A 10,270-nucleotide genomic window follows, 5' to 3' on the forward strand; every position below is an offset into this window, starting at 1 on the left:
TTAATCCATCCACCTTGGCACTTATGAACAGCTCTGAACAACCCTATGTTAACGTAGTAATGACTACAGTCGTAGAATCTCAGTCACATTTGGTCTTCCCTTGTCCCCCGTTAATGTTCGAAGATGGGATCAATAGCAAGGTCCAGAAATGTCTTAGGTAACCACTCCTACACTGGGGTCATAGTGATATCCAGTAGTAATATACATACAGGCATCAGGAGACAGAAGAAGAATGATGATACACTAGGTAGCAAGATGAGTGTTGCCCTCTGTAAGGTGCACACATGGAATCCATTTTCTAGCAAGAGTTAGGAGGTTCTTTCCTGATTCCGTGTTATAAGCACCGACTAGGAAGAGGGTGAGCACTTGTGGGGAGAGTGCTTAGACATTTCTAAAGTTTTCTCTTCCTGAAGTTGACGGATCTTGGTGGAGAATCAGACTCTGCGACCTTGGCCTTGATAATATCATGGCAAACTAACTGGACAATTGTCCTAAACTAGAAATGAATCTATCCTCAGGACCACAGTGAGTCTGCCTTTAGACTCTCGACTTTTAGACAGTTAAGAAAAGGAAGAATGAAGCAATTGTGCGAGTAGCTTTCTTCCAGGGAGCACACATACCCCGAGTGAGAAGACCTAGTTCTTTCCTAATATGTGTGCAAGAGCCCACCTGTTTGTGTTTTGATTGTTTCAGGCCTTTTCTTGCTAGAGTTAAGAGCTAGCACCTTGTCTAAAACAAGCAACATGGGTATGTGTATTTCTGTCCAGGAAGCTAATAGGATTTAGGATGGTCTATAGCCAGACCCTGTCAGTTTGTGGTACTTTGAAAAAAAAAAGCACACACACAAAATAAGTTCCAGATGATAGAAGGGAGCTTTATCTTCATTGCCACCACAGGCTCAGCTCTGCTTTTATGCCTCTAAGTTTTAGCGGGAGAAAATCCAAGCACCTGCTCCTGCGTGTGCAAGTCAATGGAGAGTCAGAGCCGAGCTCCGTGTGGGTCCCAGTTTGGGTATCTGTAAAGGAAGTGGGGGCTGAACTGAATTTTTTAACTACATATTTTCTCTGGAATATTTCCAATACATATTTTCTATAATATGTACACATATTTTTTTATCTCCCTAAGGACTTTCTAAGAAATATCCCGGGAAGTGTATTTTTATCTGATCTCTATGACAAATGGCTCGGTGTTATTGATCAAGGCAACAAAGAGGAGAAGATAACTGCAGCCCAGAGGTAATGATGCCATAATTACTCTACTCTGGTCACATCTCCAAAATACAGCCAACATACTATTAGGAAAACATTGGCTTACGTTTTGCAGCTTTGCCCACTATAATCATGACCAACGCCAAAGAGTTTCAAGTCTTCACACCCATGGGGCCCAGCTTCAGAATAGAGGCACGCTTTAGGGCTATTATTGTTCTTCTCCTGATCTTATTAATGTGGACTCCTTGGCCGTTTGACACCTTCTGGATCCATGAAACTTGTAGACGAAATTCCCTGGTTCAAGACACATGCAAGAGCATCAACTGCCAGGGCTATGACCTTAAAAGTCTGTCAAACATTTAACTAACCAGAGAAGTGTTTATCTGGCTCAGGGACTGAATTCAGTGCAACAATTTTGTCTACATTCATGCCTGGAACTCTGCTAGAGCGGGTTGTGTGCTAGATATACAAGGATGTATCCTGTTCCCTGTCTCTGTTTTTCCAACCTCCTAAGTGGAATCACTTGCCTAATTTAAAAGTGTGTTTTTCTGACCTTAGGCTTTTAGCCCAGCTGCCAAGAGCAAATGTTGTTCTCTTGCGATACCTTTTTGGAGTGCTATACAACATTGAGCAACATTCCTCATCCAATCAGATGACAGCTTATACTTTATCCGTTTGTATAGCCCCAAGCGTTCTTTACCCACCTGATTCCAGCACCTTGGAATTGGAAGACAACTTGATAAGAAAGGTAATGAGAGCTCTCATTTTTGTCCCCCAGGGGGTAGAATCCCTACTTTGAACCGGACATGTGCAGTAGTAACTCTGACGGATGGAACTTTGTGAAGTGCACATTTTCATTAGGCCCCTGTGGAGTGGCAGAGTTCTTTATCCTACTCTGGCGGGGTCTGGGAAGGGGTGTCGTTAAACGGGAAACTCGGAGCAGTCGAGTCACTTCTTCCCCCTCCAGGAGACTAAACACTAGACTGACTAAACGAGGGAGAGAAGAGTCGTGTGATACGATAGAAAAGAACCTGGGCTTTGGAGCTTCACCGGTCAAGGTTCAACTCTCAGCCTAATCCCTGAGGGACTCGTAACCTTGGGCAAAGCCATGGTTTCCTCACTACACAATGGCGACAACAGCCAGCTCCTCCGGTCATCACTGGCACATCCTGGGTGGCCTGGGCAATATGAGCCCCCATGCCTCCAAACACATTGGCCTTCCTCTGCCAATTGTGGCTCATCTAGAAAAGTACTCAGCTACTATTTCACCTCTGCTACGTCATATGGAAACTAGCAAGAGATTCCAGAATATCCTCATAAGATGACAGGTCTTCCCCAAGCTCACCCAGAGAGAGCGAGCATGAGGCAAAGCAATGCGTGAGAAGGGACTGAAGTTAGACAGACAGATACGTTTTCTCTCCAGCTGTGTGGGTTTTCCCTCACAACCCCACCAAAATCCCTGCTTCCCAACTTTATGATACTTCTTCATTTAAGAAATGGTTTTCTTAAGTTTTTGTTCATACTTTATAAAGTTTCATAAGATGGTATACATCAGTTACAGCTCAGTAAAACTGGAAACAAAATTTAAAAGCAAAAAATAAGTAAACTTTAATAAGGTAGGCTACTTTGAAAATTATCCTTGTTTTATTTATTTTTTGATATGTATTTATTTGAGAGAGGGAAAGAGAGAGCGTGAGCGGGGCAGGGGCAGAAGAAGAGGGAGAGGGAGAGGGAGAAGCCCAAGCCCATTCCCCGCTGAGCACGGAGCCCAAAGTTGGCTCCATGTGGGGCTGCATCGCACCACCCTGAGATCGTGATCTGCGCCGAAATCAAGAGTCAGACGCCCAACAGAGGGGCCCCGAAATTTATCCTAGGCTTAAAGACGTAACCACTGATCCCAAAATGTTAGCTCTTAAACTAGGCCACGCATTATGACTTTAGCCCACGGATGGGCCGTATTTTAAAATGTGTACCCAAAGTACACGGGCAAGTATCACTCTTTCTAAGTTATTTCTGAGCGAACTCTGGTTTCTATGTGTTTCTGTTTTTTTGTGTGTTTTTTTTAAACTTTTATTTATTTACTTGACTGAGAGAGACACAGCGAGAGAGGGAACACAAGCAGGGGGAGTGGGAGAGGGAGATGCAGGCTTCGCGCTTAGCAGGGAGCGCGATGTAGGGCTGATCCCAGCACCCTGGGATTATGACCTGAGCCGAACGCAGACGCTTAACCGACTGAGCCACCCAGGCGCCCCTGGTTTCTACATATTTTTATCAACTCTGAATTTTTCTGAGAAGTCCTTCCCATTTTTTCTTAGATCCAAGGTCTGTATACAAAATGTGATTTATAACTATGCCCTATGGAAAAGAGCACCCCATTCTTGTCTTTTTGTGTTACAGATTTGTCTTGTACAATTTCTCATTGAAAATTGCCTCAGGATATTTGGAGAAGACATCACTTCCCTCTTGGGCGAGAACTCAATGAGTCGTGGTAACAGCGAGAAGGCTGCAGGTACCGGGAGTAATTTAATTGGCTTTAGTGAGAAGCAGACAGCAAGGTTGCCAGGGATCATGGGAGATGCTTAGACAGAGCTGTTCTGGAGCCCAGAGCATCGCCAGGGCAAGGAGTTCCATGGGCTCCTTCTTCCGAAGGCTGGCTCACAGGTCAAGGGAGGTTCCACACTGTTGTGAGACCAAAGAAAGGACAAGATGAGGTCTCTGACTTCAAGAAGTTTCTAGTGTAGATCATAAGGGCATTAGGACTCATCATGGTATGCTACAGTGTTTGGGAATTTTTTCTAACAAAATTCTAAGTGGGTGCTATATATCTATATATATATATACAACATCATACATATATATGTAGTTATATATATATATATATAATATATATAATTAGATACTTATACTATATAAATATGACCATAGTATATATATTTATGTATATTAGATGTGCTCTGGTTGAAGCCAGAGCAAGGGGCCTTTCTTCCCCTCCCTCCTCTTTTGGCTCAGGGGCTCTTGAGGCACCACAGGATTCCAGTGCCCTTTGAAACAGGTTGAAAAGAACTGGCATCATTGAGAAAAAAGGACTTGACTTGATGTCAAAAAACCTCTCCAGAGTGTAAAGTCCTGTGCCCCCATTTACCAGCTATATTACCTTTGATCAGTTTTTCTAGCTCAGCATCAGTTTATTCATCTCTAAAATGTGGATAAAAATAATGTCTAAATCTTAGAATTGTGGTAAACACTAAATACGATGATGGATGGAATCCAAAAAAAGCCATTAATAGGACTAGGAGAAGTGCCCCTGAGACTAGACCTAGTACGATTTGAGCCCAGCTAATCACAGCTACCTGGCAGCAGTCCACCTTAGAAGGTAGACTTTCGATTCAGAACCTGGAGACACGTATCATCAATCCCTCCATATTTCTGACATTTCTTGGTTTTATGATGCTTACCACATTGCTTTGAGGAAATCTTTAGGAAAATACAAGTCATCAGGAATTAAGATGTGTCTGGGGCGCCTGGGTGGCTCAGTCATTAAGCGTCTGCCTTCAGCTCAGGTCATGATCCCGGGGTCCTGGGATCGAGCCCCGCATCGGGCTCCCTGCTCCGAGGGAAGCCTGCTTCTCCCTCTCCCCCTCCCCCTGCTTGTGTTCCCTCTCTCGCTGTCTCTCTCCCTCTGTCAAAATGTAAATAAAATCTGTAAAAAAAAAAAAAAAAAAAGGAAAAGGAAGGTTCAGCGTATTAAACAACAACTACTACTACTAGTACTCTCTCTTCTTCCTTAGACTCCGGCCGGAAGACTGTGACAAGCCGTTTTCTCAGTGACAGGGCCATTTGTCAGGGTTCCAGCACTTGTCAGCACAACCAGTGCACAGCCCCACCTTCCGCAAAGCCAGGACAGCTCTTTGGAGTTCCCCTCATGGATGTGTGTGATAAAGACAACCTGCCCTTCCCAATTCTGGTAGGTCATCTCCTTTTGGTCTTCTAGAGCCCTCCTGAGGAGGGGACACTCTGAGAGGCCACGTGTCCTCATCCAAATCTATCCCCAAATGGAGAAGTCATTAGACAGCCCCTGGCTTTGGCTGAGAAGCTCTGTTACTGTTATTTCAAGGAACAGAATCTGACTTAGGTCCAGCAGAGTCATGAGGCAAATACAACAGGAAAAGACATTCTTGTCCATTCCACTTGGGTCTTGTTTCCGCAAAGACCCACCGAGGCCTGTTCAGATCAGTCAAAATGACTCTGTGTATGTGAGTCTCTGAGAGTCCACCTCATCTTCACACTCTCCCTTCATTGCCTTCCTGCACTCACATGAGTCTCAAGTCTCCTTCAACGGAGTCTACTCAGTCTAACAACTGCAAACATCTGACACGAGCATAGACTCATCCTCTGGCAAATAGGAATCTGTTAATCCTAACAGAATATGTCAAAGGAAAGCCACAGAGTTTGGCCTGTGTTATCTCAAGCTGCTGTAGTGAATTGTCAGTGTGGACATTCACTGAGTATTCGGTGTCTCTGCAAGCACTGTCCGGGATGTAGGGAACGTTCTGCTAGCTATGAAGAAATGTATCCTATTAGCTACTTTGTTACCTGCTAGCTACTACCCCAGGTCCTTGCATCACAGCAAATTTAGGGGCTAGCTAGGATTATCATCCTCCACACTTCCTAACCGAATCAGAGAAGCCTCAGTACAGGATGTATGTGCCCCAGCTCACACAATAGATAAGTAGCATAATAGACTTCAGATCCGTTGGATTCCCTGAGTCCAGCCCTTATTAAGATTCTACACAGCAGAGAGAGGACATGAAGATAGAGCAAAAGACAATTTAAGACTCATGAGAAGGGAGGGTAATCAGAGAAGGACAAGAGAGTTTCTGAGCCTGGCTCTAAAAGAGGGAAGGAAATAGAACAAGTAGGAAAGGAGTATACAGTCACTTAAAGAGAAATAAACAAATGGGAAATGAGTATTCCCTAAATAGACTTCCATACTTGGGGAAGAGCATCTACGTAGGGGAATAATGAGAAAAGAATGGTAAAGTAGGAAACAGACGGTGATTCCGCAAAGGCCTTGGAGCAGAGAAGTTTGCTTTAAGAGTGGAAACTCAATGGAAAGGAAAATCTGATTAAAAGAAGTGTTTAAAATGTTTCAGTGTATGACTGTAAAATGGATATTTGGGTAGAAAGTATAGAGAGAGACACTGGAAAAAAAACAAAACAAAACAATCTAAATTGACTTTGGTCCTTCCCGCTCTAAAACAGTGTACCAGTACATTCCCCTCCTCTTTCAAAACGGAGGCAAGCTTGTGCTCTGCGTTTGTGGATATGAGATACCATATACTTTTCTTTTCTTCCTACAGGGTATGCTTTCCTTTATTCATCAAAAAGGGCCACTCACAAAAGGCATCTTCAGAAAATCAGCCAATATAAAATCCTGCCATGTGCTAAAGGAGAAACTAAATTCTGGCGTCAAAGTGAACCCGTACAGCGAATCTGTTCATGTGGTCGCATCCGTCTTAAAGGTAGGGAAGGTTCTAGCATTATCCACACACGAGTAACTGAAGCTATGATTGGTGTCCTTCATCATGACTGCTCAAGAACCATAACGGGCATAATAGATTAAGAACCTGACAAGCTGAAAAACGCTTGACAAAATCAAAATGTAAGGAAGCTACTTTAGGAGTTAAAAGCCCCATGTGTTAGAAATACTTTCTGTTTTCACTACACACCGCCCTCCCCACCTTCACTCCTGAAGACTCCATGCAAAATACTAATACTGAAATGACTACTAGTCATGATAATAAATTTCGAAATACGCACCGATACATACACACAGTTTACCCATGAAAACATCCTCACCCCCCTCCTAATGAAGGCAAACTTTCCCAAAGAAATAGAACAGGGAAAGAATTTAATCCATCCACCTTGGCACTTATGAACAGCTCTGAACAACCCTATGTTAACGTAGTAATGACTACAGTCGTAGAATCTCAGTCACATTTGGTCTTCCCTTGTCCCCCGTTAATGTTCGAAGATGGGATCAATAGCAAGGTCCAGAAATGTCTTAGGTAACCACTCCTACACTGGGGTCATAGTGATATCCAGTAGTAATATACATACAGGCATCAGGAGACAGGAGAAGAATGATGATACACTAGGTAGCAAGATGAGTGTTGCCCTCTGTAAGGTGCACACATGGAATCCATTTTCTAGCAAGAGTTAGGAGGTTCTTTCCTGATTCCGTGTTATAAGCACCGACTAGGAAGAGGGTGAGCACTTGTGGGGAGAGTGCTTAGACATTTCTAAAGTTTTCTCTTCCTGAAGTTGACGGATCTTGGTGGAGAATCAGACTCTGCGACCTTGGCCTTGATAATATCATGGCAAACTAACTGGACAATTGTCCTAAACTAGAAATGAATCTATCCTCAGGACCACAGTGAGTCTGCCTTTAGACTCTCGACTTTTAGACAGTTAAGAAAAGGAAGAATGAAGCAATTGTGCGAGTAGCTTTCTTCCAGGGAGCACACATACCCCGAGTGAGAAGACCTAGTTCTTTCCTAATATGTGTGCAAGAGCCCACCTGTTTGTGTTTTGATTGTTTCAGGCCTTTTCTTGCTAGAGTTAAGAGCTAGCACCTTGTCTAAAACAAGCAACATGGGTATGTGTATTTCTGTCCAGGAAGCTAATAGGATTTAGGATGGTCTATAGCCAGACCCTGTCAGTTTGTGGTACTTTGAAAAAAAAAAGCACACACACAAAATAAGTTCCAGATGATAGAAGGGAGCTTTATCTTCATTGCCACCACAGGCTCAGCTCTGCTTTTATGCCTCTAAGTTTTAGCGGGAGAAAATCCAAGCACCTGCTCCTGCGTGTGCAAGTCAATGGAGAGTCAGAGCCGAGCTCCGTGTGGGTCCCAGTTTGGGTATCTGTAAAGGAAGTGGGGGCTGAACTGAATTTTTTAACTACATATTTTCTCTGGAATATTTCCAATACATATTTTCTATAATATGTACACATATTTTTTTATCTCCCTAAGGACTTTCTAAGAAATATCCCGGGAAGTGTATTTTTATCTGATCTCTATGACAAATGGCTCGGTGTTATTGATCAAGGCAACAAAGAGGAGAAGATAACTGCAGCCCAGAGGTAATGATGCCATAATTACTCTACTCTGGTCACATCTCCAAAATACAGCCAACATACTATTAGGAAAACATTGGCTTACGTTTTGCAGCTTTGCCCACTATAATCATGACCAACGCCAAAGAGTTTCAAGTCTTCACACCCATGGGGCCCAGCTTCAGAATAGAGGCACGCTTTAGGGCTATTATTGTTCTTCTCCTGATCTTATTAATGTGGACTCCTTGGCCGTTTGACACCTTCTGGATCCATGAAACTTGTAGACGAAATTCCCTGGTTCAAGACACATGCAAGAGCATCAACTGCCAGGGCTATGACCTTAAAAGTCTGTCAAACATTTAACTAACCAGAGAAGTGTTTATCTGGCTCAGGGACTGAATTCAGTGCAACAATTTTGTCTACATTCATGCCTGGAACTCTGCTAGAGCGGGTTGTGTGCTAGATATACAAGGATGTATCCTGTTCCCTGTCTCTGTTTTTCCAACCTCCTAAGTGGAATCACTTGCCTAATTTAAAAGTGTGTTTTTCTGACCTTAGGCTTTTAGCCCAGCTGCCAAGAGCAAATGTTGTTCTCTTGCGATACCTTTTTGGAGTGCTATACAACATTGAGCAACATTCCTCATCCAATCAGATGACAGCTTATACTTTATCCGTTTGTATAGCCCCAAGCGTTCTTTACCCACCTGATTCCAGCACCTTGGAATTGGAAGACAACTTGATAAGAAAGGTAATGAGAGCTCTCATTTTTGTCCCCCAGGGGGTAGAATCCCTACTTTGAACCGGACATGTGCAGTAGTAACTCTGACGGATGGAACTTTGTGAAGTGCACATTTTCATTAGGCCCCTGTGGAGTGGCAGAGTTCTTTATCCTACTCTGGCGGGGTCTGGGAAGGGGTGTCGTTAAACGGGAAACTCGGAGCAGTCGAGTCACTTCTTCCCCCTCCAGGAGACTAAACACTAGACTGACTAAACGAGGGAGAGAAGAGTCGTGTGATACGATAGAAAAGAACCTGGGCTTTGGAGCTTCACCGGTCAAGGTTCAACTCTCAGCCTAATCCCTGAGGGACTCGTAACCTTGGGCAAAGCCATGGTTTCCTCACTACACAATGGCGACAACAGCCAGCTCCTCCGGTCATCACTGGCACATCCTGGGTGGCCTGGGCAATATGAGCCCCCATGCCTCCAAACACATTGGCCTTCCTCTGCCAATTGTGGCTCATCTAGAAAAGTACTCAGCTACTATTTCACCTCTGCTACGTCATATGGAAACTAGCAAGAGATTCCAGAATATCCTCATAAGATGACAGGTCTTCCCCAAGCTCACCCAGAGAGAGCGAGCATGAGGCAAAGCAATGCGTGAGAAGGGACTGAAGTTAGACAGACAGATACGTTTTCTCTCCAGCTGTGTGGGTTTTCCCTCACAACCCCACCAAAATCCCTGCTTCCCAACTTTATGATACTTCTTCATTTAAGAAATGGTTTTCTTAAGTTTTTGTTCATACTTTATAAAGTTTCATAAGATGGTATACATCAGTTACAGCTCAGTAAAACTGGAAACAAAATTTAAAAGCAAAAAATAAGTAAACTTTAATAAGGTAGGCTACTTTGAAAATTATCCTTGTTTTATTTATTTTTTGATATGTATTTATTTGAGAGAGGGAAAGAGAGAGCGTGAGCGGGGCAGGGGCAGAAGAAGAGGGAGAGGGAGAGGGAGAAGCCCAAGCCCATTCCCCGCTGAGCACGGAGCCCAAAGTTGGCTCCATGTGGGGCTGCATCGCACCACCCTGAGATCGTGATCTGCGCCGAAATCAAGAGTCAGACGCCCAACAGAGGGGCCCCGAAATTTATCCTAGGCTTAAAGACGTAACCACTGATCCCAAAATGTTAGCTCTTAAACTAGGCCACGCATTATGACTTTAGCC

Source organism: Mirounga angustirostris, unplaced genomic scaffold (genome assembly GCF_029215605.1).
Source record: "Mirounga angustirostris isolate CCGP_5_RB_7025 unplaced genomic scaffold, mMirAng1.0.hap1 SCAF_2, whole genome shotgun sequence".
Taxonomy (NCBI): Eukaryota; Metazoa; Chordata; class Mammalia; order Carnivora; family Phocidae; genus Mirounga; species Mirounga angustirostris.